This window comes from Colius striatus, chromosome 13, assembly GCF_028858725.1.
Source record: "Colius striatus isolate bColStr4 chromosome 13, bColStr4.1.hap1, whole genome shotgun sequence".
Lineage (NCBI taxonomy): Eukaryota > Metazoa > Chordata > Aves > Coliiformes > Coliidae > Colius > Colius striatus.
In genome coordinates this window covers 22,759,014-22,784,904 of record NC_084771.1, presented here as the reverse complement: position 1 = coordinate 22,784,904, position 25,891 = coordinate 22,759,014, and the positions used below count along the sequence as shown (strand labels likewise).

Genomic DNA, 25,891 nt, shown 5'->3' with positions numbered 1-25,891 from the left:
AGATGTGTGTGCCTTCTGGGGGAAATGGGGAAGTTTGGGCTGGTATCTGTCACAGATAACCAGAGGGATGGGAATGTGTGTGGTTGGTAAAAGATAAGGATAGTTGGGCTTTGGAAGGTGCTGACCTGAAATACATACTTTACCAAAGCAGGGGCAGATTTAAAGCAACATAAAGTCCCACCAGGGTGAGAGGGAGAGAAGCATGGGATACATGAGGCTGAAGCAGCCTGAAACCTGTCTGTGAGCTGTCAGACCGACTCTTAACTGAAGACTCCAAGGTGTGATGCCTGGTGTTTTCATCAGTGCTTTGCAATGGATTTTGTTCCTACTTTAGAGGTAGGGAATGAAAAGGTTTGACAGCAAAGTGCTTTGCCCAGTCACCAATGTAGTCAAGGTTACAGCCATGACCTCCACAGTAGCAGCCTCATGCACCTCCCCACTGACAGCACTGCTGATAGGTGGCCAGTTCTGAATGCGTGAGATCCTTGCGTTAGCCAGCATACAGAATGTGAGGCTGCACACAACTAATTGCAGTTGTCTGAGCAGATGGAGGGATGGGCTCCTTGCTGACCCCTGCAAGTTAGTGCAGATTGGCACTCATACCTTGAGTTACAGCCTGGTAAGCAAACCTCTAGAAAGCCTCCTCTGATCATTATGTCATATGTGCAACTCCTTAATCAGGCAAAAGTCTCACCAAAAGAGTTCCTTCTTTCCCTTTCTTAGTGTGGCCTGTCCCACCATCTGCTGGGGAAAGATGATTTGGTAAGTGACTTACAAAGCTATGAAGAGATCCCTTTCTACTGTTCAACTCCTCCAGTGCTGTGGTATCTGAAATCCTCTGCCAAGCCAACTCCTAACGTTGTCATTAGTGCCTCTGGCATGGTTGGGAGGAATGAAGGATGAGCTTTTGCTCAACATTAATCTCAGATTAGTTTGGTTTAGTAAAAAAAAAAATGAGCAGTTGCCTAGTTTCTGAAAACCAAAGGGTGACACAAACCTGTTTGTCTAGATGTAAATCACTTTAAAGTGCTACTCTGGGTTGAAATTTACTTAATGTTAAATTTGTCAGCTTAAAAATGAGGAGGGGAGGGCAAGAGAGGAGGGAAAGAGATTGCAGGACTGCTTTTGAAACTCTTTCGTAATCCTGTGTATTTAGAACGAAGCGAAATCCTACTTTATGGTAGTACTACAGATTTGCCTGAAGGAAGAGGAGGCAATATTTGCCTTCCAGTGCTCGCTTTGAACTTCTGAGCTTATTAGAGCCCTGAATCAATATTCAGTGCAATTTAATTACCAGTTGAGTGAATTTGGATTTTTCATTCAAAGTGATTATTTCCCTCCCTCTAGCTGTCAGGGAGATTCTTAAATACCCTTTTGCTCCAGACTGATCAAAACATTAGTGGAGCTTTGTGAAGTTTGGACCTGCTACTCAGCACCAGATTAATGAATCTCTTGGTTTTCTGACAGATGCTAACTAAAACCAGCCGTATGTTAAAAATTTCCTTTATTGGTTAACACATAAAAGTATTAGGAACTGGGAGGAATAACACAGAATATATTAGGTGCTGTGAATGTATAACTGAAAGAGAGAAAATGTCTAGAAAATAAGATGCAAAACTGCAGCTTGACATGATTTGTAATGTTTGAGGAGTATTTAACACTTTACATTTTCTTAATAAATGTTTGTTCTGAATATTTCTGATAGATCTCCACTCAGAATGTGAAATTTAACATTTTATATCCAAGGCTGGAATTAATTTATACAAAATTTCTTCAATAAAAAATAGATTTCTGTATTATTCCAGGCACAGATGCTGCCAATTCTTTAGAAATTTCCTCAGCTACCAAGAAAAATGGTATGTATTATGAGACAAGCCTGATAGATCACAGAGTTAGTCATTTAAACCTGCAGGAAACACATTTATTAGGGCTTAATCTGTATTATTAAGTACTCAAGGGGAATTTGCTATTAAAGCATAAATCATCGTCACTGGTGATCTCTGAAAAGCAATGCATACTGTGATCTCTCAGTCTTCACTGCACAGAGAGCAGGCAAAGCATAATTTCGAGCTATGCATGGGTTCGAAGTGAAGTCTCTCAGGAGTAGTCTGCATGTTCAGTCCTTGCTCTGAGCATCACAAGTGCTCACTTTTGAGTGAGTTTCTCAGTTTACAGACAGACTGGGCCATAAAGCATTGTGTGGGGCCTGCTCAGTGGGGAAGGTGAGCTGTGGAACCTGCCTGGTGCCTGCAGCTAATCACACAGGGAGGTACTCTTACGTGGCAGCCAACATACCTCTTCCTAAACACTAATGTCCTCTATCCTGTGCTGCATACGTGATATGGGCAAGCCATAGCCTGCCTAGAATGTTCCTCTGTCAACAACCAAGTGCTATCGCTCATTCTCACTTGATCAAGGTGACAGAGACGCTAGCAGCTGGCTGTGTGAAAGGCAGGCTTTGCATCAGATATTGTGAGTTAGAGAAGAATGTGTGATTGTGAGCTTTGCTGCGTACTGAAACAGTCCTTCCTGGAGCCAGAGTTGGCCTTGCAATGCTTACAACACTTTGGATCTATTCCTCAGCTCTACAGCCAGGGCACAGCAGCCTTCTAAAGACAGGAGGTTTTGTGTTTCAGACCTCATTCTACATTATGAAGTTGCTCTTTCGCTATTTGGAAGGCACTGCTCCTAAAAGGCTGGAGTCCGATCTCTGTGAGGGTTTTTTGCTATAAATTACCAGTCATTTTTAACCTAGGTGTTCATGAAGTAATATATGTCTTAATAAATGTATTGTTTGGAGGTATACCAAGCTCTGGTTGCCCTGACATAACACACTTCAGTGTATTAAAGAAGCAGTGATTTAACTTTTGAGTATGAACAACAGTTGATTTACAAGAGCAAGTAACTGGACAGCACTGGGCAGCAAGAGGCAGTGTGAGCTAAGGACAAAATGCTTTGACCATTGTGTCCTTGTGAACAGCTGTATTGGCAGGAGGTGGCTCCAATTTGACAGCTGTCAAGGACAGCGTAACAGGGAGTAAACCTTAAAATGCTGCCTGGCAACAAGCATCAATCTTCAAGGGGGGCAACATGGTAACTATTTACTGCTGGTCCATCCTGAAGGATGGAGATTGGTACGTATGTCATGGCATTCAAACAGCCCCCTGAGCAATGTTTGAACGCTGTCCCCTGGGAGTTTCACATAAGTCATTCTTCTGACAACAGTTTGGTTTTATTCTTGTTTGTTTTAATACACTGTGAATTCAATTCTCAATTGCACTAAAGTATTTTCCCCTTCTTTGGCAGCATGTCAGAGGCTACAAAGTATGTTCACATTAAGTGCTCTTAGTATTGTCAGAATGACACGAAGTGCCTTAGGTTGAGTGAGGAGAAGGTCTTTTCTTGGTGCCACTTGGTGCTCACAAGTCCACAGAAGTAATGTCTGCTGAAGTAAATGTTTCAACACTGTCTGGCAAATAAATATTTAGTGTGATCACCAGACTGTGGCTGTAATTCACATTTGTCTCCCACAAGATCTGAGGAACTGGAGATTGGAGAGACTGAAAAGACTATTAGCTTATCTGCAGTCTTTCATCTAGAATCTTTTCATTGAATAATTGTAGGATTAAAATCAATCTGTTGTTCCTTCTCTAGACACATTTCCTACAGTCTTATTCAATCTTCTGCAATTCTTTTGGATGGTTTTGAATAGAAGGGATAGGAGTTTTTTTCTTTAAAAAGGCTGATTCAGAGTTGGAAAGTATAAAACTGTGTAATGCTAAAAACAGAGGCAGACCCCTGTGTCAGTGTAGTTTCAGATCCAAAGCTGTACTTCTACTCTTGCATCTTTCAGAAGAAACACTTGTTTTAGCCTGATAGGGATGTAATACATTGACATTGGTGGCGTGAGAATAATGGAGATAAATTTGATTCTGCTCCTTACGCCATTTCTTTCTTCAATCTATATTTCACGTGAGAAACTTGATTTGGTGTCAGAATTGCATGTGGTAAAGGGTCCTGGCATTTTATTGCTCCTGCCTCGATGATGTTACTAATGTTTCAAGGGATGCTGTAAAGCATGAAAGCAAGACATAAATCTCTACAGGTAGCCTGGCTGCTGGAAAACTGTAACACAAATGCAAACCTTTTGTGTTTTCTGCATCGATGTTAGAAAGGATCTTGACTGATTGACTGCTAATTCTGCTGATTGCAAGTGGGTCACAGGTTCCTATTAGCCAGATGAAATCTCAGAGACAAGCTACCCCCTTCTTCTTGCAGTTGTGCAATGTGATAAGGGAAAAATAGAAGGAAGTAACACATGCCTAGTTTTTTTGAGCTGACACTGGGCTATCAGTTAGAGCTGGCCAAAAGGCAGATTTTCCATGTTGTAAAACACCTTTTTTAAAAAGAGTTCTATTTTGTGTCAGATTGAGTCAAACTGCTACCAAATATTTTGACAGTTCCTGTGAACAGTATTTTGGAAATTCTGAAATATGTAGTTGTAAATTGACTCCCCTTGGCCCTCACTACTTTTGGGCAAAATGCATTTCTCTTTTTCAGGATCACCACTGCTGATAGAAGCCATGAAACAGGCAGGAGCAGTTGGGTGTCTGATAATCTGGGGCTTGTTCTGTGCAAGGTGCTGGGAGTTGTGGGCTCCTAGGTGTCTGCCAGGCAGTGACAGAGGAGCCTGGGGCTGCCCTGCTCTGCCTCTTGCACTGCTACACTTCCTCCTCTTACTGACTCTGGTTGCTACTCTTGCTGGCTCTGGTTTTGGCTGTTGTTTAGCACCCCTTTCTGTGGTAAGCAGTCCTGGTTTCCTGAATGTAGGCCCATCCTCTGCATACACACTCAGTGTCACCTTTGCTTGCCATGGTCCTGGATTTCTGTGGCCCTGACTATACTGAGCACAATCCTTGTACCTCTGCTGTTAATTGCAGCCTGACAGTAATCATTGGGTCTTCTCTCTGAGTTGTCCAAAGTCAGTTAAATCTCTCTTGAAAAATGTATTTTTACTTAATCCATGGAGTATTTTGGATGAAATTGGTTTCTGTGGCAAGTTTCTATCTACCTCGTGGCATGCAAGTTCTAGAATTGGTGTTAGTGTTGCTTTCAAACCTACTCTACTTTTGGGAATCTTTCTTTCCCGTGGACTTTGTTCCTTGAAATCTCTTCTCATCTCAGCCTCAAGTTCACCTTCTGGACATTGCATTATTTGCTCAGATGTTTCGACTGACTTTTTAAACTCTTCTAAGAATTAAGAATTGTGGAACACAGAGCTCTGCTTTCATTAATGTAGGTGTTACTCTGACCTTGCTGGGTGACCTGCAAAGTCTGCTTTCCATGACATTATCCTTTCTCCTTGTGCCCGTCTGAAATGTGCAGTCTGGCACATATTGCAGCTGGAGCTAAAGGGAAGGTCAGGAACTGTAGCCCTGCAATTGAGATTGAAATGTCTGAACAGACAGGTGCTGTACTACACCTGACTAGTTCAAGGCAGAGATATTAGTTCATTACTTCTCTGGCCATGCTTGCACAGCTTATTAAAAAGAACCCAACAACATGCCAAAACCCAAACCAACAAAACTGTCCAGAAAACATCCTAAAGTGATGCTTGATTACTTTTGGCTCATGCAATATTAATTACATTGGCTGGGCGATTTGGAAGCTAAAAACTGTGATCTTCAATTTTTAATGAGAGACATCCCTGCCAATGACAAAAAGCAAGGAAACTGTTCACAGGTAATGGCAGGTTGAGTTAAATTATCATTAAGTTACTAAAGGATTCCAGTGCCAACCTTAAGTTATGTTCCCCATCCTGAAATGCCCCAACACACCGTCAGCTGCTTGGCCTACAGTGTGTGCCAAAGGCACTAACTCATCAGTAGGGAAAAAAAATCATTACAATTGAAAGGGGGTTATGAAATCATATAATCTTAAGTGTTGGAATGGACCTCAAAAGATCATCCAGTCCAACCTCCCTGCCAGAGCAGGACCACCTAGAGTAGGGCACACAGAAACTTGTCCAGGGGCGTTTGAATGTCCCCAGAGAAGGAGACTCCACAACCCATCTGGGCAACCCCTTCCAGTGCTCCCTCACCTCAACGCAGAAGTTCTTCCTTTTGTTTCTTTGAAACTTCTTTTTTTGCACATTGTGCTGGTTCCTTTTTTCATTTAGCTATTTGTTAGACAATGTTTCCTGACACGTTAGTAACAGTCACTGTTAATGCCTCAGTAATTGTGTCAGTCTCCTCCCAGGAGACACTAATCTTGATACGGTGTTTTAAAATTGCTGCCCATGATTTAGAGCATGGAATCAAAATAATTCATTTACTGTAGTATGACACATCTTATTCTGGAAGTGATGGCTTTGTGAGTACTATAAATGATAAGAAATGGTGAATTATTTTTTCCAAGTAAAGAGGGGAATTTGTCCATTTCCCCCCAATTTGCTGAGGTTTGTAGTTACACCACAATTGAAATTATATAAATGGTCTCGATCAAAGTGGTATTTTTCAGCAAAAACAACCCTTCCAATAGTTTCAGCACCCAGTATTTCTAGGAAGTTACGTAGTTGCACAGAACAGTTTTGAGTCACCAGAAGACTCATTACTTCACCACTTTGTCAGAATCAGTGCCAGAGGTTGGCAGTGAGTGAGGTGTAAGACCAAGTTGGCTGAATCTTCATAATCTCGCAGTATAGTTGGGAGGTTGAGGAAAAGACTAGAAATGACAAGATTTCTCTCTGCCTTGCCATGGAAGATGTACACTTGCTATAGGACATGACAGTTTGCTGTGTGGAATTGTTGCATCTCTTTTCTAAGCAGGTGTTGCTCGATCTGGGCAGGAATTTGCAGCCATGTCCTTGGATGTGCTCCTTGCTGTCAGTTGTGTTTTCATTCATTGGAGATGCTGCTGCTGCATTCACTTTTTGGTTTGTGGCCCAAGTTAGTCCAGAAACTGAAACCATTAACAGTGTGGCACTGCATTAGTAACCTCACTGCGCTTCTAAACACTGTAGCAGGCTACTCTTGCTGGAGTCAGCCTTAAAAAAAACCAGCCCCCTGAATAACTGAGAAAACAAAAACCCCCACCTCTATCTCATTTTCATTTCAAGGTGTTTATGCTTCTCTTGTGAGTGGAGGCTCTGGAGACGTTCAGTGTCTTTGGGCTCACACTGATCAGGGCGCTGTGCTTTGCATCCAGACCCTGCGCCAACACCTCTATAGGTGCTGCTGGGTTGATGCAACACAAGTGTTGATGCAACACTTAGGGTATTAACCTTATTCTTGGGGCTCATCTGTTTGAGATGTCACTCACCTCCCCATGCTATGCTGATTAAAAGAGGATAGCCCATTAGATGGAGGTTTTTGATGAACATCAGAACTAAATTAGATTAAAATGGCTCTAACTTTAGAGTACCTTTCAAAGCACATATTTTCCTTCAGGTTTTATAGTCACTTTTTTTAGGTACAGCAGGTATATCCTGAAGAGAAATTATTCCTTCATGTCTCCCTTCTTTCCTTAGCTCATCAGCTTCCAAGGCCTAGACCTGAGTCCCAACAGACATTGTGTAGGGGGGATGCTTTGCATAGTTAGGGCTATCTGCTGTTTCCTCACCTTTAGCAATAAATACATATACAGTGCAGGCAGAAATGTTTAATAGTGAGCCTGAATAGTAGCCAAGTTTAGCAGCAGATATAATCACAGATGAGCTCATTAGAACTTCCCTTATACAGCTGTGCTCAGATATCACACAATTCATGATAAGCTTTGGACTGGAAACTCTAGCCTCTGGTTAACAATCCAAAAAGAGAGTGCATAGGTGTTCTTTTGTAGCTGTTGAAATGAAGGCATGAAATACACATCTTCTAAAGCAGACACGTGTGTGAAGTAAAACTACAGAATGAGAGGGACTCAGATGATAGCTGTTATTGTAAGGAGTGAACTGCTTCTGTGGAACAATGTCTAGAAGACACTGTAATGAAGAAAGTATCCAAAATGGTAAAGAAAATGATAGCAGTGGGAAGTGATATGAAATAGAATGAGAGTACTGAGGTGTAAAACTCAATGGAGGTTAATCTTTGGGCAAAGAAGAAACACTGTTCCTGAACTGATGTTATCTTTCTACTTTTGGTTAAACTTATGAAACCTGTTTGGTAACACAATTAGAGCATATTCATAATTAATATCTATGGTCTGTTTTGTCTCTGATGTTTGCTTAATTCCTGTAATCCATAAAAACTGGCAATGTGGTGTTTTGTAAGCCCCGAGCCCCCAGTCTGTCCCACTCTGTGAGCTCTTTTATTCCATTCTCACTGAATTGTGGCTAACTATGAAGGAAGCTGAATAATCAGTGTTGCTAATAGATTATAGCAAGTAACTAATCAACACAGGATCTAACCGATTTACTTGCAAACTTGTTGAGGTGTTTTCCATTTCTGGGTTTTTGGGATCACAGTTGCATGTGGTAGAGAGCTGGAGTTCCTCCCCTGTGAAGACAGGCTGAGAGAATTGGGGTTGTTCAGCCTTGGAGAAGAGAAGGCTCTGGGAAGACCTTACAGCAGCCTTTCGGTACCTAAAGGAGACCTACAAAAAGGCTGTAGAGGGACTTTCTGCAAAGGCATGTATGGATAGGACAAGGAGTAATGGCTTGAAGCTGGGAGAGGGGAAGTTTAGAGCAGATGATAGGAAGAAATTCTTGTTGTATGAGTGGTGAGGCTCTGGCAGAAGTTGCCCAGGGAGGCTGTGGCTGCCCCATCCATGGAAGTGCCCAAGGCCAGGCTGGATGGGACTTTGAGCAACCTGGCTGAGTGGAATGTGTCCCTGCCCATGGCTGAGAGACTGCCACTAGATGATCTTTAGGGTCTCTTCCAACCCAAACCATTCCATGATTCTAAGTCTGCTGGTTGGGATATCATGTCCATTTGGCTTCCTTGGGACCGCTGTCAGCTGCATAGACCTGGCTCATGCTCGTGAAGCAATGGTTTGCTACACCAGAAATCAGCATGGGTTGCTGTTCTGCTGGATGTTGCTTGGGAAGCAGAGTGAAGGCAGGGCAGGATACTTGCCTTGTGACGTCTGCCGCAGCTCAATGGGAGTTTTTGTTTCCTGGACTTGTCAGTATGGGATAAATACTCTTTAAAAATCTCAAACAAACACCCTTGGGACTGAGGCAGAGCCAGATTGCAGGAATGAATTACTGGCACTTAAAAAGCATAAACATTTTTTAAAATAAAACAAGTATTAGAGAAGGGGGACAAGTGCCTAGTTTTGAAGAAAAGAGAATTCATCTTAAGAGTCTCTAATAGCCTTAGGTTCATCCAGGCATGGTCCAGGCAGCTTCACAGGTACCATGTACCATGTTCACTTTCTGCCTCTCTTACTGTTCTGAGTGTGATTTGGGACTTCTCTCTTTTTCTTTCACTGCTCAGTTTCTTGCCTGCTTTATTAACTGGAGAAGAGCTTCTTTTATAGCTCCCCTTTGCTGAAGGCTATCTACAAACATGCTTGTCATTTTTGGGTTGGCTGAACCCTAACCAGCTGTGAGTAGTCCCTCCGTGGAGAAGGTCATTCCAGCCTGGAGTAGGTTGATGTTCACTGGCGTGGCTCTGGCCTCTCCTGCTGACCTGCCCATCAGCTGGTGTGCTTCCTGGCATGCATTGCCCCTTGTGCAATGAAGAAGTCATTTAATGCAAAGGGTGTGGATAGATGTGTGTTAGATGTGGAAGGAGAGTATAAGCTCTGCTTTTTCATGCCAATGTATTTCCAAGGGCAGCACTATGATTTTTAACTTTTCTTCACAAGTTCCTTTTTTGTTTAGCACACTCCATTTGCTGCTGATAGTAGTAGCAGTTTTATCTTTAACCACGTGCTCTCTGACTTTGCCCTGCAGATTAATTTCCTCTGCAGGTTTGGCTGAAGATATTAAAAAATAATACAAATTGCTATCATCAGTCTGCTAGGGCATCTCTGAACCTTGGCTCAGGTCTGACCTGACAGTAAGAACAGAAGGTTGCAGAGCTAAGAATGCGTAGGAGCAGGTGTATTTCGCCTCAGAGTGGTGTTTCCAACCAAGATAAATACAACTGCTAAGAAAGGAGACCACTTAGGACCTGCTGGACAAGGCTGCCATTAGGTCATAAGATGTAAAGGTCAGCAACAGTTATTGCGCTTGTGCTATCTAATGATCTGTACTCAAAATGGCACAGAGAAAAGGGGAAGATAAATTCACTCATCCAAGAAACGACAATCCAGCTGCCTGACAATGGCCACCACCCTGAGCACTGCACCTTGGTAGTGAGGTAGGCTGGAGAAGTTCAGGCAGTGTAAAGTGGGAAGGTATGGGTGGAAAAGGGAGGGGGGACAGGACTTGAAGACAAGCTGTATCTTTCCAACTAACACAGTCAAGAGAGGAAAATAGGTGATTTCCATGTGGGAGAGGCATGGGTCAGTGACACACGTGGCATTTATGTGTGAAGTATGATTTCACACTGCTCCAAGGTAGATTTGACCTACCCTTTATTCATATTACAATATTTTTAATTGGCCTCCTTGACTTTAATTGAAAAATAGCACTTTTATGACGATGTATAGATCAGTATTGTGGATAGAAATGTCCTACTGTAAACAATACCTGTGTATAAGGTGGTTTGCTGTGCACGGGGTTGGCCAAGCCCTAAGGGTGTGTTGGGAATAGAGTCATGGGCAGGTGGTTGAGAAGCAGAGTGGTAGTTTGGCCTGGCAGGTGATTCACTGGCCTAGGAGCAGGGAAACTGTGCTCTGCTTTTCAGCGGTGCTGTGCTGGGACTTATGGGTTCATTACTCTCTGAATCCTTTTCTTTCTCTCTGTTGCTTTTGTCTGTTTACATAGCAAGTGAGTTTCTGTCCATTGGTAGACAAAAGAGGCTTGACCATTACTCCTTTCTCTGTATGATCCCCTTGGTATAAATAATGCTCACAGGTTTTAACATCCCTACCTTCAGCAGGCAGCACAGTCAGTTTTTTAAAGCCCAAAGCATGTTAAGATACTTCCCTTGGATGAGAAGCTTTCCAGAGCAAGAAGTTGATGTTCTACTGGAGTGTGTTGCCCTGAAGTAATAACAGTGGATCCATGTGAATAATTTCAGAACCACAATAGGACAGTTTAGCTGTGGATCCAAACCCAAGAAGTATAGCTCAGTGTCATTTCCATTTAGTGCTGCATTGAACTGGATCCCAGGGTCGTTACATGTGGTTCTATCATCAAATCTCCATAAAAATGCCATATATATAGTATTAATTTTAGTAGAAAACCTAAATAATCCCTGATTACTGTTGACTTTCCACAGGGCACTGTTGAAAAGGGGCTGCCAGTTTGCATCATGATTAAAATTAAGGCTAGTAAGAGTGTGAGTCTGTACATGCACACACATGTGTTTGTGTATATGCACATATGTATATTCATGCAAGGCAGAAATCTCATGGGTCCAGAAGTTAGAGAGTAAACCCCATGGCCCTTCTGCCTCTCTGCTGGCACAGTAGCCAGCCTGGGAAATCCTGCCCTCTTGCCTAATACTTTCTAGGGGCATCTCTGGTTATATTTGCTATAAAACCTTAAGATCACAGGGAAGGGAAAGGAAAGCAATAGCAATTCCATGTTATCTTTCTAACAAAGGGTCAAGGGCCATTTTCAGGTGACCTGCAGCTTCAGTGGCTTCAGGAGTTTATGCTGCAAACACTAGGCCTGTTCTTGAGCAGCTGGAGATGTAAACATAGAGCAACCAAGCATTTAATGTAACTTTATAGGGCTGCATAGCTTTCAGATTCTGAGGGAAATTGGCTGTTTTTGAAGGGAGACACTGATGTTTAAATATACATTCATTCCAGCTAAAGGCTGGAGGAACTTTTTAATATTTATGGTGCAATAATTGATCTTTTACTACTGTCAAAAGCTGTTAAAGACTTATCAGCTTGCTATTTCAGCACCATATGCTCTATACGAGTTTCTCACCATGTGCCTTTGCTGCACTTTATGGGAAGAACATTTGTTAGAATATCAAAACAGAGAATCACTTCTTCAAGTGATGCTGCCTGTGTAGATTGGTGGGACTTTACCATAAGCCCTCATTTATATCCAGACCTGTTGAGTATGGAGAGATCTAGGGGATGTATACTTGGGTCTTTGTGTGGTAAATCGTGGTAATAGTATTTAGCGAGGAAAAAATGGCATTTGACTTTAATGTTGGCCACAATCACTGAATGCATTGCAGTTGGGAAGGTACTGCACTGCGTCCTCAGAGTAAGGCAAATGTTCTTTGCAGGGCACGTTCACCTCATTCGGCTTTTGCTATCACTGCTTAAGTCCTGATCTTGTGTCTTGTTCTGACTCTGGAGTCTCACCTCCCTCTTGCCCATATATGAAGTGTAGTGTGGTGGTGGGAGGTCCCTGGAGGCCCATGGGGCTGTAAGAAATGAGGTCTTCAGAGATCACTGAATACACCTGAAATAAACTCTGTACTTCTTGAGTTGCTATGTGCAGATTGACACTCAGAGTGAAGGATAAATGAATGTTATGAGAGATGATGTGCCAGGTTGAGTCTTCATCTGTTTGCTCTTCTGTAGAGCTCAGATGTTAGGGCTTAACTTGGCCAGTTAGAGGTTTTCTCTGGTAAGGAGAATTCAAGTGACACCAAGTTGGTGTAAGTACTCACTCTGGTATCTCACCTCCACAGGGCCAGTGGGGAGGGAATTTGTGCTCTGCAGGTCTCAGCCTGGGAATATATGGAACATGTAGGTGTCTGCATTGCATTTTTGCCTTTAGTGGAATGCAGAAGAATCTCAAAGAGCTTCCCTGTCACTTGAGTATCTTTCGACCACCATTCTTCGCTGCCACCCTCGTTTTCTACTTAAAAATGCTTAATTAAAATAAAAAGGATCAGGAAGAGTGAGAAAGAAACAATAGTAGGGTGGGAAGAAAAGCTAATTCAATTAGATTTCTATTATTGTATACTGAATTTCTAGAAAAAGAGGGATGGAATGAGTTTCTGTAGTTCACTAAGATCCTGTTTAAAGGGTCAGCCATACAGAAGCCAGTGAAGGGAGGAAGAAGCCAAGCCTTTGATGAGTCTTATCTTATGTCTAGTCATCAGATAATTGCCGTCTTTCTGAAGACCGTGAAGTACTGAAGAATTCCCAGGCACTCAGTTCCTGTTGGTTTTAACTGTGTGATTTGGGTACCTTCCTCTTTCAAGCTCCTGAGAAAAATCCCTGCCATAACATCTCAGAAGGAGGTTACTGTAGCAACCTTAACTCTCACTTTCTTGCCTGTGCAGCAGGTATTGTTGTGCCTTATTTGGAGACAATTTTTGAAGACTGTGGAGCTTTTAAACATCTGCTTGTTCTCCACAGGGAAGAAGAAAAGTTCTGATGGGTGGTAGTGCCTGACCTAGCATCTCCTTCTGTTTTAACAGAGCCCTTTGTGCCAAGTCAAACCTGGAAGTCTCTTCCTTTTTGATCTTTACTACTGTTTAGTAATGCCCAAGGGGGATTCAGATCACATCAAGCAAAGCTCTGGGCTGAATTATTCCGATTGTCCATCACTACTGACTGATAAATCTATTACATAAGCAGGAAAGCCATCTGGGACAGAGTATGTTCAACATAAGTTGTATAGATAATCCATAAACACTCGTCCTGCTGGGAAACAGAACAGAAGAAACTGCTGCTTTGACAATGAAAGATCTAAGGATAACACACCAAATCCTATAATTAAATGACTTTTAGTGTTCCTAAATGTTATGTTTCATCTAGACTTCCCAAATAGAATTAATTAGAAGTTAATTAAAAGAGCCTCCTGCTTTCTTTCAAACTATCTTTCTGGTATTGACTGTAGGGAGTTTGTCCATTCACAGAGCACCATGAATCACTCCCCTGTTTAAGAAAAAATTGATTGCTGTTCTAATACTTATTGAACACCTATAACAGATGTTTAAATCTCTACAAGCTTGAGATAATTAAAATAGTAAATCTATACTCATCTGACAACATTGTTAGCAGGAATCAAAGGTATAAATAATCTAGTGGGGCTGTGAGATGTCATTCTGCCAAGTGTTATGATCATGTTCTTATGGAAATCTCAAGCCTGATTCTACAGTCCTAATTTAGGCAACACTCCCTTTAGATGTTGTTGGTGTGAATAAGATGATGCTCACTAAACGTGCCAGGGTTGGGGCTCAGGACCATGTAACCACCAGGACATCAAAAACCTGGCCTTCCTCTACAGTGCTGATGTCTCTGCACTTTGCTATCCTTGCCTATGTCTTCCAGGAGAACTGGACATAGATCTCTTTTGTCTCTTCTTTAGCCTGTGTTTTGCTTCAGTGAATTAATTTTTTGTAGCAGTATCTGGGCACCTGCATTTGCATTTTGCAGTGCAGGAAGACAACGTCAAGTACCTCTGTGTGCATGGAGAGATGTTCTCTTGCTGACTTTTCTACCCAGGAGCTTGAAGATAGTTGGTTTTAATACTTTTGTTTGAAGCCCATGAGGATACCAGTGATATGAATTATTCTCTCGTCTACCCAGCCCCTGACCAATGAGCACATCCCTGAATGGTAGGGGTTGGAAGGGACCTCTAGAGATCATCTAGCCCAACCCCCTGCTAAAGCAGGTTGCCCTGAATCAGGTGACACAGGAACACATCCAGGTGGGTTTGGAAACCTCCAGAGAAGGAGCTTCCACACCCTCCCTGGGCAGCCTGTGCCAGGGCTCTCTCACAGTAAAGTTTTTCGTTGTGTTCAAGTGGAATTTCCTGTGTTCCAGCTTGTGCCCGCTGCCCCTTGTCCTGTCACTGGGCACTACAGAAAAAAGACTGCCCCCATCCTCTCAACACCTGCCCTTTAGGTATTTATAACTGTTGATGAGATCCCCTCTCAGTCTCCTCCAGACTAAACAGTCTCAGGTCCCGCAGCTTTTCCTCATCAGAGAAATGTTCCAGTTCCCTCATCATCTTGGTATAGCCCTCCACTGGCCTCTCTCCAGCAGTTCCCTGTCTCTCTTGAACTGGGGAGCCCAGAACTGGACATGGGCCTCCAGATGTGGCCTCACCAGGGCAGAGTAGAAGGGAAGGAAAACCTCCCTTGACCACGCTCGACATGCAACAGAGGTGATGAAGGCCAAGAAAACCAGACATCTGTAAGGAAGATAGACAAATACAAAGAGTGATGTTCATCCAAGACCTCTAACACTAGAGGTCTTGATTCACATAGTAAAACTTGTATGAGAATAACTAGATAAGGAAACAAGCCCCCCACATCTAAAGAAGGGTCAGTGCTTGCTTTCATCTCCCTGCAGTGGTAGTCTTGTGATTAGTTGTGACGTTCTCTTGTTTCCAGACTAATGAGTTTGTTAAACCATATTTCATATATAATTTCTGGCACCATGTCAGCTTTTTAAGATCACTTGAAAGGGAGATCAGTGGGAAGAATGCCACAGCAGAGCTTTGAAAAAAGCCTTTGCAAGTCTCTTTCTTGTTTTTCCTCTCCTCCAGCCTTTGCACACTCCCACAAGGATGCTGGCTGGCAGAGGAGACCCTGCACCGTCACACTTGAGGCAGTGCCAGCCACATGCTTTCTGGGTGGGTCCCACTTTGTGGTGGGAGTTGCTCACCAAAGTGCTGCAGTTGCACACGTTCTTTTTTGGGCCTGCTAAGTCCCTGACAGCATCTCTGTCGTCCCGTGGCCTTTTGCTTTGCAGTAATATTTGTGCTTTCAGCTGCTCTGTTTGCACTGTGACTTGGGGTGGCTGGTTTATTTTTTGATTTTTCCTTCCCTATAGCTCTGTTAGCAAAAGAAATCTACCAGCACTTCATCCATCATGGCTTGTTCTTTCTTCTTCCGTGACAAATAAAGATGTCTTTGTCGAGGAGACTCTAATGGTGTGCTCCTATGTGGATAATTATTACTTCCCTGTCAGCAAAAGCTTATAAAAGTTTTTCTTTGAGGAAAATGTGGTAGAGACTTTTTTTTTCCTGGCAGTCAAATATTGTACAAATGTTCTTTGCTGGATAATACAGCTGAAATGCTTCTTGTGGGATAACCTGACGTAAATGCTTCTGCTAGGCTGATTTCTGTGTCAAGGGAAGACTGCTGACTGTTTTTGTAGGAGGGGTAAATGCCTTCTGTGGTTTCCTCCTACTGGGAAAACATTGTTCAGACACCTGGTTCTGTTAGGAAAATGAAAATTAGAAGTGCTTTTATTTCCCCTTTAAATGCATCAATCTTGGTTCACAAGAGCTGTCAAGCACATGCCTAAATCTGTCTGTATTTAGAGGAACAGATTCTTACCTGCTTCTCTGTCGACTAGCTGCACGGCAGGAATGGCTCAGCAACCAGTTTCTTTAGTGCTGTGAGCACAAATCCAGAAGTGAAGGGGAAGATTTCCTACCTGAGTGGAAGGATTTGCTGCTAAAGCCACAGTTTAGCTGACACCAGCAGTGCTTTCAGCTGCCTTGGCTGCTTGGACTTTTTCCTGGAAACAGCTGTCTTGCATTGAATCATCCCAGGCAAGTTATCTGAGGGAAACATCACCTTCTGGAGTGTCTGCAAGGGGAGGGGGGGGGAAGATGGAAAGCCAAACCTTGCCATGTTTGTAAATCATCCTATTTTCTGTCCCCAGCTGCAGTGAATGGTGCTGCAATGCCCAGCCCTGAGGCCCCATGCTTAGGGGTGTCTGGAGGAAACTGCAGATGGCAAGTGTCTGGTTTTTTTTGTGGTGACCATGTGCACACACTTATTTTTGAGTGAGGAGCAATTGCCTGTCTGTCTCTATAAATATGAGCTGCAGCTGACTTGGTTGTTTTGTGTCATCATCATCATGGGAATCAGGAGAGGGGCCCAGAAGAATGTGTGTGTCCAGGACAGTTTGCCTGTGCACAGTGGCTGTTGTCTCTGACGCTTGTTCCTGAGTCTATTTTTGTCTAAACTTGTGGAAATACATTTCAGAAGGAGGTGGGCTTTGGGGTTTTTTTTGATTGTTTTTTCCTAAAATCCTTCCAATCATTTTTTGCCACTGGCAGTGGGGAGTGGAAAGACAGCTTTGGGGACTTCGGGTACTTCTGATTATCAGCTGCAGAATGAAAGTGTTTCAGAATGAAAGTGTGGTCCTTAATTGCTGACATGAATCAATGTGCTGTGCATGGGATGTGTACAGGAGAAAGAGCTACTCAAGAAAATTACTGCTTTTCACCCTCTTAATTACCGCTGCTCTGAGGTCTAGGCTGAGGTCTAAGTGCTGTTTCTCAGATGCTTTGTGTCCAAGACAGAGTAAAATGTTTCTGAGGAAATGGAAAATGATTTGTAGTTCAGACAGGTCTAATTTGGTCTCATTGCTTTCTGTCAGTCTGTCTGCTCCTTGTGAACTACCAGTGGAGTCACGCTTGCAGATGGGTGAGGGATCTCTGCTCTCACCACAGAGCTGAGCAGCACTGGCTGCTCTGGGGAAATTATTGCAGAACTGGTCTGAGCAAATTTGTCACTGTTTGTTTGTTTTCCGTAGGACTAAGACATGGGTGTGACCCTGTGGAAACTCCTGTCAGAGGTGCTATGCCACAGCCGGGTATCCTGATGCTCAGCAAAAGTAGTGATTGCCCCAGAAGAAAGTTAAAACATGCTGGCTGCTCTCTTCACCATAGAGAAAGGATAGTGTGAGGAAATGGGACAAATGTTAATGCCGGTGGAGCTCGCCTAGGGGAAAAGTAACACACTACTGGATGAGCATTTTCCTGGAAAAAACAGATAAAACAATGGCCTGTTTAAAGGGAAAAGCCCCACTGCACAGACCTCATCCTGTAACAAAGATATTTCTCTGTCCTGTCATAGAAATTTTTACTAGTTGGTTCAGAGACAGGAAGGAAGTGCTGAAATGGCGATCTTTGAGCAAAAGCAAAGGCAGAGATGAAGTGCATGGGATGAGGCAGAGGGCATTTGACTGAACAGAGCAGAGGGGATTCTTGAGGCTGCTGGAAACATGTGGTGAAGACAATGATGTGCTTGAAAATGAAGTGGAAATAATAACGCTTAAAGCTTGCAAGGGGAAAGTGAGGGAGGCTGATGGAGTCATATTGCTTTCACATGAGCAGAACAAAATAAAATCTCCAGAGGCACTGGTACTGCAGGGACTAAGGGGCTGTTGAAGCAAATGCTTTGGATGGAAAATACACTGTAGGTGGAAAACATCAAGGTGGATTTGAGAGGATCCATGGATAAGCGAAGGCATAAGAACACCTGATGGGCACAGGGAGTGGGAACAGGACATGGCAGTTCTAGCTTGGGACTCTTGTTCCACCCCCAAGGCTTTGAATGAGTATAAACTTCTTCCAGACTCTTATGTGTTTGCCTTGAAAGAACTATCTTCTCTCTCTGCTTTTTTCATGAGAAATACCTGTCTGCAGATCTGTGTAGAGATCTATGACAATGCAGGATCTTTACTGGATTAACCACCCCAAAAACCAGCAGTGACATTTAAGAGACTGCCTTGTCTCCTCCAACTCATTTGAGTTGTTATAAATGAGTAAAACTGAACTTGGAGGAGAGAGAAAAATACCTCCTACATTTTAAGCAAATGGAGAATCCAAAGTAAAAGATTTCCCCGAGGTTTAAGCCATTATTTGTTTGATGGGAACTGTCTGTGTGTCACTAGGAATTGTTCAGGCATTTGAGCTGTGTTCAAAGCACAGCTCTGCACAGTGTGGTGTGAAAGAGGCTTATTAGCCTTACTGTTTCTTTTCCTCTGTTAATGAGAAATGTTTGCTTACAGAGGAAGAAGCACTCTGACTGCCCAGCCTGATGGCCTGACCACCACGCTGCAGGATTGTGTCCCTTTTGCTTGTGTGTGACATCTCTCTTTTTCAGAGCTAGGCTCACACTTGAAATAGACTTCCTCAAGGTAATTGTTCACAACTTGGTTATTTTTGGAAGAGGCTTTCAGTATTCACATACTTTTTTCCAGCAGTAGATGGCAGCAATTTTCTTAGCCCTAATCTGATAAGATCTGTATGTTAATTACTGTAAATTAATGTATTTTAAAAGGTAAAGGCTTGAGTTGCCAATTTCTGCAGTCATTATTAACTGCCCTCCCTGCTGTCCTCCAGTCAGTCTAGTGCTGGACAACAGCAGAGACCAGTGCCTGAGCCTGCCAGTCCTGTGCTTGTCTTCTGAAAAGCCCAGGCAACATGAGGGATGGTCATGGCCTCAGCCTCTGTGTTGGCAAGGCAGTGTGGGATCAAGGGCCAGCAGAGCTGGCCCCTGGACTCTCAGCCATTGGTGGTGGCAAGAGGCAGACCAGTCTCCAGCTCCTTTAGGGTTATACTTTGGGAGTAAAACAGATGTGGATACACATGGGCCCACATCTTCCCCTTCAGCTGGAGAGGGAAGTAAATAGCTTGCCAAATAATGAAGTACAAAAAACATTTGATGAACAACTAGTTAAAACAAGGTCTGAAGAAAAGGAAAAGAGCAGAAATGATCCATCTCAGAAATAATCAATCTGTGCATCTTGCTCTAAGCTGACTTTTCTCCTTCATACATGCTGTACATATATTTCCAGAAGATGGTCATTAAGAGACTCCTTTTTAAATGAAGAGTTTGTGATCACTATAAAGGTATGCAAGAGGAGATAGAAAGTGTAGGAAATAAATTGAGCAACATTATTATATGAATCTAAAATGTAATGGCTCCTGTTATGTGTGCATAGAAATAATGATGCTGAAATTAGGGAAGCTTCATCAACTTTAAATGAGTAACTGATCTCCAGTGGACAGAAAGAAAACTGATTTTAATGATTGTTTTAAACTAACATTTGGTATAATAAATGTTTAATGCATTTGTTCTAAAACTGAATTAACTGCAGTGCCTTGTCTTATTCATGCCACAAGCACTGCTTCTATTCAGCAGCTTCTCTTTCATTTCTCGCTCCGAAAGTCTACAATAAGTTGGGATTTTTAAAGTTCATGAACTGTTTTGGAATGTTTGATAAATATACCCCCTACTACTGCTTTAGGTGATGTGTCTGGTTGGTTTGGCTGTGTCACAGGAAATGCAAGTGTGAGGCCAAGAATCAGACAAAATTATAATTGAGTAATTGTATTAAAACCATATTGAGCTCCGTTCACTCTGAAACATTGCAGAAATTATAACCTGCAGCTTTGCAGATGTCTGTGCTCCATTTCTGGTCCTGGATTAGGAACCCAGCTGCTCTTTCACATTTAAAACTACACCACCGGTAGGTGAAGCAGACTGTCGTGTCCAAAGTCAGAAAGTGAATTAGAAAGGGGTAGGCAAGGGGGAAAGAGGAGCCTTAGCTCCTTGAATTATGTGAGCATTGTCACATTCACAGTCAGTGTGGACAGCTGACCTATGTAGCAAGGCAGAGAAAACCTTTTCCTTAATCGTTGAAGGAAATAAAATGTAAGATCTGAACTTGTGGGAACTGATAAAAATGTTCTTGTCTACATCTTGAATGAGTGACTGGTTCCCATATTATAACCCTTAATCAAAGAAAAACAATCAAGGACTGGCCACTGTCCTCCAATCAAACATAGAATCATAGAATGGTAGGGGTTGGAAGGGACCTTTAGAGATCATCTAGTCCAGCTGCCTTGCAGAAGCCTCCAGAAGCTCCTCCATCACTGTTTTTGCTCTTTTACTCTGGTAAAGTGGAGCCACTTTTATGCCTATATAGCAAATGTCCTGCTTTTTTTTTTTTTCTGTCTTTTTCTCTATGGTCACAAGGCCATTTCACAGCAAACTGTTCCCAGCAGAGAAATGCAGGCAAACAGATTTGCCTGTCCACTTTCAGGGGCTCTTGCCAACTGTGTGTCTCAGAGCAGTGAGGTGAGCAGTGCACAGCCCCTGGGGCTCGGCTGGGAGAGGGTGGCTGGGAGGATGCAGAGCAGGAACTATCTGCCAAGTGGGAGAAGAGGGATGAGCTCAGGCACTGACGAGATTTGTCCTGCCACTTGTACACGCTTAGTGTGAGCAGAAAGCAGCAGAGGTGATGAGGTGGTGGTGTCCAAGTCACTTAGGTGCTTTGATTTTCACCTTCTAAGTGAGATTCAGGTTTTTTGTTTATCTGCTTGATGCTTCTGAAATGTTCTCTCCCTGATATTAGCAATATGGGCACTTGCATTTTCTGGAAACAAGCCATTTAATACCGAATACTTTCTCCCCAGGGCCTGGACTGGAGTGATTTTGGTCACTGAAATGCTTCATGCTTTGAAGAGACTGCTATGGGTGAGTATAGGGTCTGCTTGTCTTCCCCCTGACTGCTCAGAATCCTAAGCTTGTCTGCTCCTCACTACTGCCAACGCTGTGGTTCTTTGGTATGTGATAGCCAAATGATGTTTTTTTGACCATGTGCAGATCTAGACACTTTGAAGGGTTTGTTTGTAGCTTTGTGGTAAAGGTTGCAGGGGATCTGTGACAGCAGGGATCAGCACTCTTTCTGGGGGATGAAATGTAACTGCTGTCATTATCAAACACGCACCACGCTGTCACTGAGCACAGGCTGCATCTGCTGGGAAGCTGAAAGACGGTGAGTTTGCATTGGACAAGTAAACTTGCAGTATGAATTCTCCCTCTCAGAGGTCCCCGTGTCCTTCCTGATGCTGCCCTTTGTGCAGGGCCTGTCATGTACTACATGACTGTGTAGCTTATCACAATAGGACTTTGGCTCAGATGATGCCTCTAGATACTAGCATGAAATATTAATCTCAGGGAAGTCTCCTTGCTTACCGTATTGCTATTTCAGGCTTGCTTGTTCCTGATCCTTTGGAACTGGAGAGATGGATGCAAAATTATCTTCTCCTTTCAAATAAAGCTAGAGCTGAAAGGGGGGCAAAAAGGGCAGCTGAAATAACTGCAGGCAGAAGGGGACATTCACAGGAGACAATATTAGGCAAGATAAAACCCACTTAATTCTAAGGCTGGACTAATGAACAAGAGTGTGACAGAAGGATGTGTAATAATGAATGGAACAGGGAGGATCAGCAGGTTTATTCCTCACTGTGTGTTTGCAGTCTCCAAAAGGGATGCTCAGTGAAACTGAAAGGTGACAAGCTTCAAACAGGTAAATGTTTATAGTGTGTAAGTCTTAACTTGCATAGCCGAATTCCACAGGATCCTGTGTTGTTATGAGATATACTTAGATACAAAACTGGTGAGGATTTTACACCCCGCTCTTATTAGATCTATTCAGTTCATTTAAAAGCATTTTCCCGTCATGTTTCAGCTAGAAATCAGAAGAGGCTGTTTCAGAAGCAGAAGTGGGCAACTTCTTTCAAAAAAACTTATAAAAAATGAAGTGAAGACTATACCAAGGACAATATTTATCTCTGAAAACTATGTGTCTTCTGCTTCCACCTGCTAGGAGGTGCTAGGCAGGGTAAAGGATGATAAAGCTTCTTAAATCACATGCTCTGAAGTGAGCAGGCTCAGAAGTACTGAATTCACAATTTTTTTTACACTTTCTAATGGAATCGGCTAGCTTGAGAAAGCCCGCTGCCTGTTTTGTTCTGATATAGCAAGTATTTTACTCTTTTTATCAGAAGAGATTATGCCTATCTAATGGAGAGTGTGTTTTACTGTATTTGGGATACAGATGATGAGATTCTGTTTCTCGAGGCAAAAAAGAACTTGACTTTCCTTCAGTCATGCTCATTGATGGAGTTGCCAAAACTCACCCTTTCCCTGTTGGAAAGCAAGCCCACTGGAAAAACCTGTGCTGAATGCAAATGTACTTTTGATTTATTGGGTTGGGTTTTTTTACTTTTATGTTTGTTGTTGCATTTAATTGATGTTTATTTTTGCTTTCTAGTACTTGCTAGAAGATTCTTACTGCTGGAACAAACCCGATGGAAATATTTAATGCATGACATTATTTATCTTTAGATAGCAGTGGAAGTAAGTTAATGACTGCAGATTTTACTTTGTTCTAAAATTGATTAAACCTCTTTTGCATGCTTCATATTATCTGAGGTATTTCAGTCATGCATATGATTTAGTTATCTTATGGTACTGAGTCGTACCTGTGACTGTGGAGCCTGAGAGAATTGGATGGGTTTAGTGCTAACTCAGCAGAGTGAGGATGAGTTCCAGACAGAGAGAAACGTAGGTCGAGCTACTTGATGCAGTTTGCATTGACTCTTACTAACCCGGGGCTAAATTCTGATCTCAGTTACATTAGCACTGACTTCACTCAATAGTTACCAAAGAAATAGCCAGATATGGCAAGAACCAGTGTGGACAAGAACTGTTGCTTGTTTTCGGCCTATTGATTTGAATGATGATTATCACATGTTCAGCAACATGGACTACCAGACATGAGACCTCCTGGACAGATGTTGACCAACTCTAGCTCACATAACTGTGCTACATACATTCCCTCTGTCCCATTTGTGATATTGTAAACAGTCTGCTTTGAACAGCCACTGATGGCAAATCTGACTACTGCCTGATTCAAAGCCCTCCAGTATCAACAGCACTCCAGGGATGTATCTGAGCTCTGAATCTGGCCATTTCTAAGGGTAACTTTGATGTTTTACAGTGTTGATAGGCAATTTCTTGTTGCACTGAAGAGCAGAATTGATGGCTGATTTCTTATATGTGGAGGATCTACTTTGCCAGGAGCATAGCATAACTGAAGTGAGTTTAGAAGAGGGCCGTCAAGATGTCTGGGAGCTTGGATGGCCTGTAGTGAAAGTCTGAGGGAGCCAAGCTTGTTCAACCTGAAAGAAAATGGGTATGGGAAGGCCTGATAGCAGCCTCTCAGTACCTATGAGGAAGCATTAAGGAGACAGAGCCAGACTCTTCACAGTGGTGTGTGGCAGAGGATGAGAGACAGTGGGCCTAAGTTCAAAAAAGAGTGGATATAAGGGAAGCTTTTTATCCCCAAGAAGACAGTGAAGCTGTGAAATGGGCCCAGGGAAGTGGTGCACTCTCTATCCTTGGAGTTTTTCAAGACCCAGTAGGTCTTGAGTAAGCTGGTCTGATCTCATGGCTGAGCCTGCAGGTAGTTGGACTAGACACTTCCAGAAGTCACTTTTGTCCTGAACTAGCCAGTGGGCCTAAGCAATTTGCATTCCCATAGCGTCTGCAATCCCTGTGGAGTCTGTATCACTGGCCAGGCTGTGCTGGGAGGAGGGCAGGCATCTAGTTCTGACTGGAGGATCTTTGGCCTTTGTAACTTGATGTGAGCTGCTTGCATCTCAAAATGCTCTGGTCTCATATTTGTGGTGTCACTAAAACACCAGATAGTGTGTAAGAAGAAAGACTGTACGTCCTGATGGTATGATAAGTTACATAAACCTTATTTCTAAATGTTCTTTCTGAGATATATCTTACACTGGGGGTCAGAGCCATTAACACATCTCATACATTTTTTCCCCTGGAGTGTTTGGTACTAAATTATTTCCAGTCACAAACCACCTTTCTGTCTGAAGAGATGCACATAATGATCCAGAGATGTTCATTGTAAACTAACAGCTTATTTAGCTTTGTCCCATTAATGCAATTAAACCTGGGATGATGATCACTGATCACTGTACAGCTTCACAGCAATGCTTGTGCCCTTGATAAGGTAAAAAGTTTATTTTCTCAGACAGGGTTTGGACAGATGCAATAAAATGCAATCTTGTCTGTCTGTGGAGATTTCTGATGCAGTCACTTAAATACTTGTGTAAACCAGTAAAGAACCTGGTTCTCGAGTTTGTTTTGAGTGAGGAACATCAGCTGCAATATTAGTGGAGTGTTTACTTCTAAAGCTGTTGTAGAGGTAAATTTTGGTCAACGAGATTCCTTCAGTCCCATAGAGACTTTGAACAGAAAGTTGTTGTAATATTCCCACAGGTACTTAGGAAAACAAAACAACAACCAGATGAAGAGGAGGAAGGTGAAATGCTAAATGTCTCAACCAACCCTACTTAGTACTGAACACAGGCATCTATTGAATATAGAAGGCAACAGAAATAACTGTGGTGTTTGTTTTACAATCAGCTAGTTTGCACAGAGGAGCAGCAGGGGAATTCTGTTTGCTGGTATTGTTGGCCATTTTAGTTTTCACATGCAGCTGAACAATGAATTTTGATCATCAGTCTCACTAACATTCTTACTAAATACACATCAAGTCATTCAAAGGACTTGGGTTGGCATCTGGTTATTAAAATCACTGAATCAGAAACCACTTTTTGCTCCCAGTTTTGAACCTTTTGCTACATATGAGTCACGTCACCCAAAATAGCCATCACACAGAGTAGTCACCTAATCCATCTGGTAATGCAAATAGTTGGGGGACTCAAAATGACAGGAAAGTTGTTTACCTTTCTAAATAGGATATAGAATGACTTTGTTGCCTCTTTACAGTAGCTCAAACATTTGCACAAACTTGTTAAGCTGCTTAGAGAGAGGATTGTTTGTCCAGGTAATGCTTCTTTCGTTAAGTTAAGCTGTAAGGAAAGCAGATGCTTTACTCCATGGAATTTGTGGAATTCTGGAGAAATTGCCTCTGGGGGAAATTGAAATAAATTAATGTAGAGCTTCTGATTTCTTCCCTTCTCTGTCCTTATTTTGAGCAAGTTATTCCCTCTCTGTGCAGATGGGTCTGTGCAACGCTCAGAAGTAAGAAATGTAATTATGTAAAGCTGCTCCAGGTAAGTGTTATTTACAGATGGCTGAAAAAATTTGGATTACAATCATTTGCCAAGAATAACCTCCCTCTCTTCACTCTTGGCCAAGAGGTGGTTTTGGTTGTCATCAAGGTAAGCTGCAGATTGTATACTCCCATCTGCATCTTTTTGCCCATTTTGACTGTTTTCTTTCTTTGTGATTTTTTAAATGGTAGCCCTGCAGGCACTGTGCAC

General features: G+C 42.6%; 1 long non-coding RNA gene across 2 annotated transcripts in view; it reads left to right on the top strand.

Moving 5' to 3' along the window:
* LOC133626624 (uncharacterized) overlaps positions 1-25,890 on the top strand; it is a 35,414-nt gene extending 9,524 nt beyond the window's left edge. The window contains exons 1-4 of one of the 2 annotated variants that reach the window (XR_009819684.1): positions 18,802-18,924; positions 21,209-21,269; positions 22,852-22,937; positions 25,627-25,890. This is a non-coding gene — a long non-coding RNA (uncharacterized LOC133626624). Of the gene's footprint in view, positions 1-18,801; positions 18,925-21,208; positions 21,270-22,851; positions 22,938-25,626 lie in introns of those variants that run through there. The other variant, XR_009819685.1, reaches the window with a different exon arrangement.
* Position 25,891: the final 1 nt, after the last annotated feature.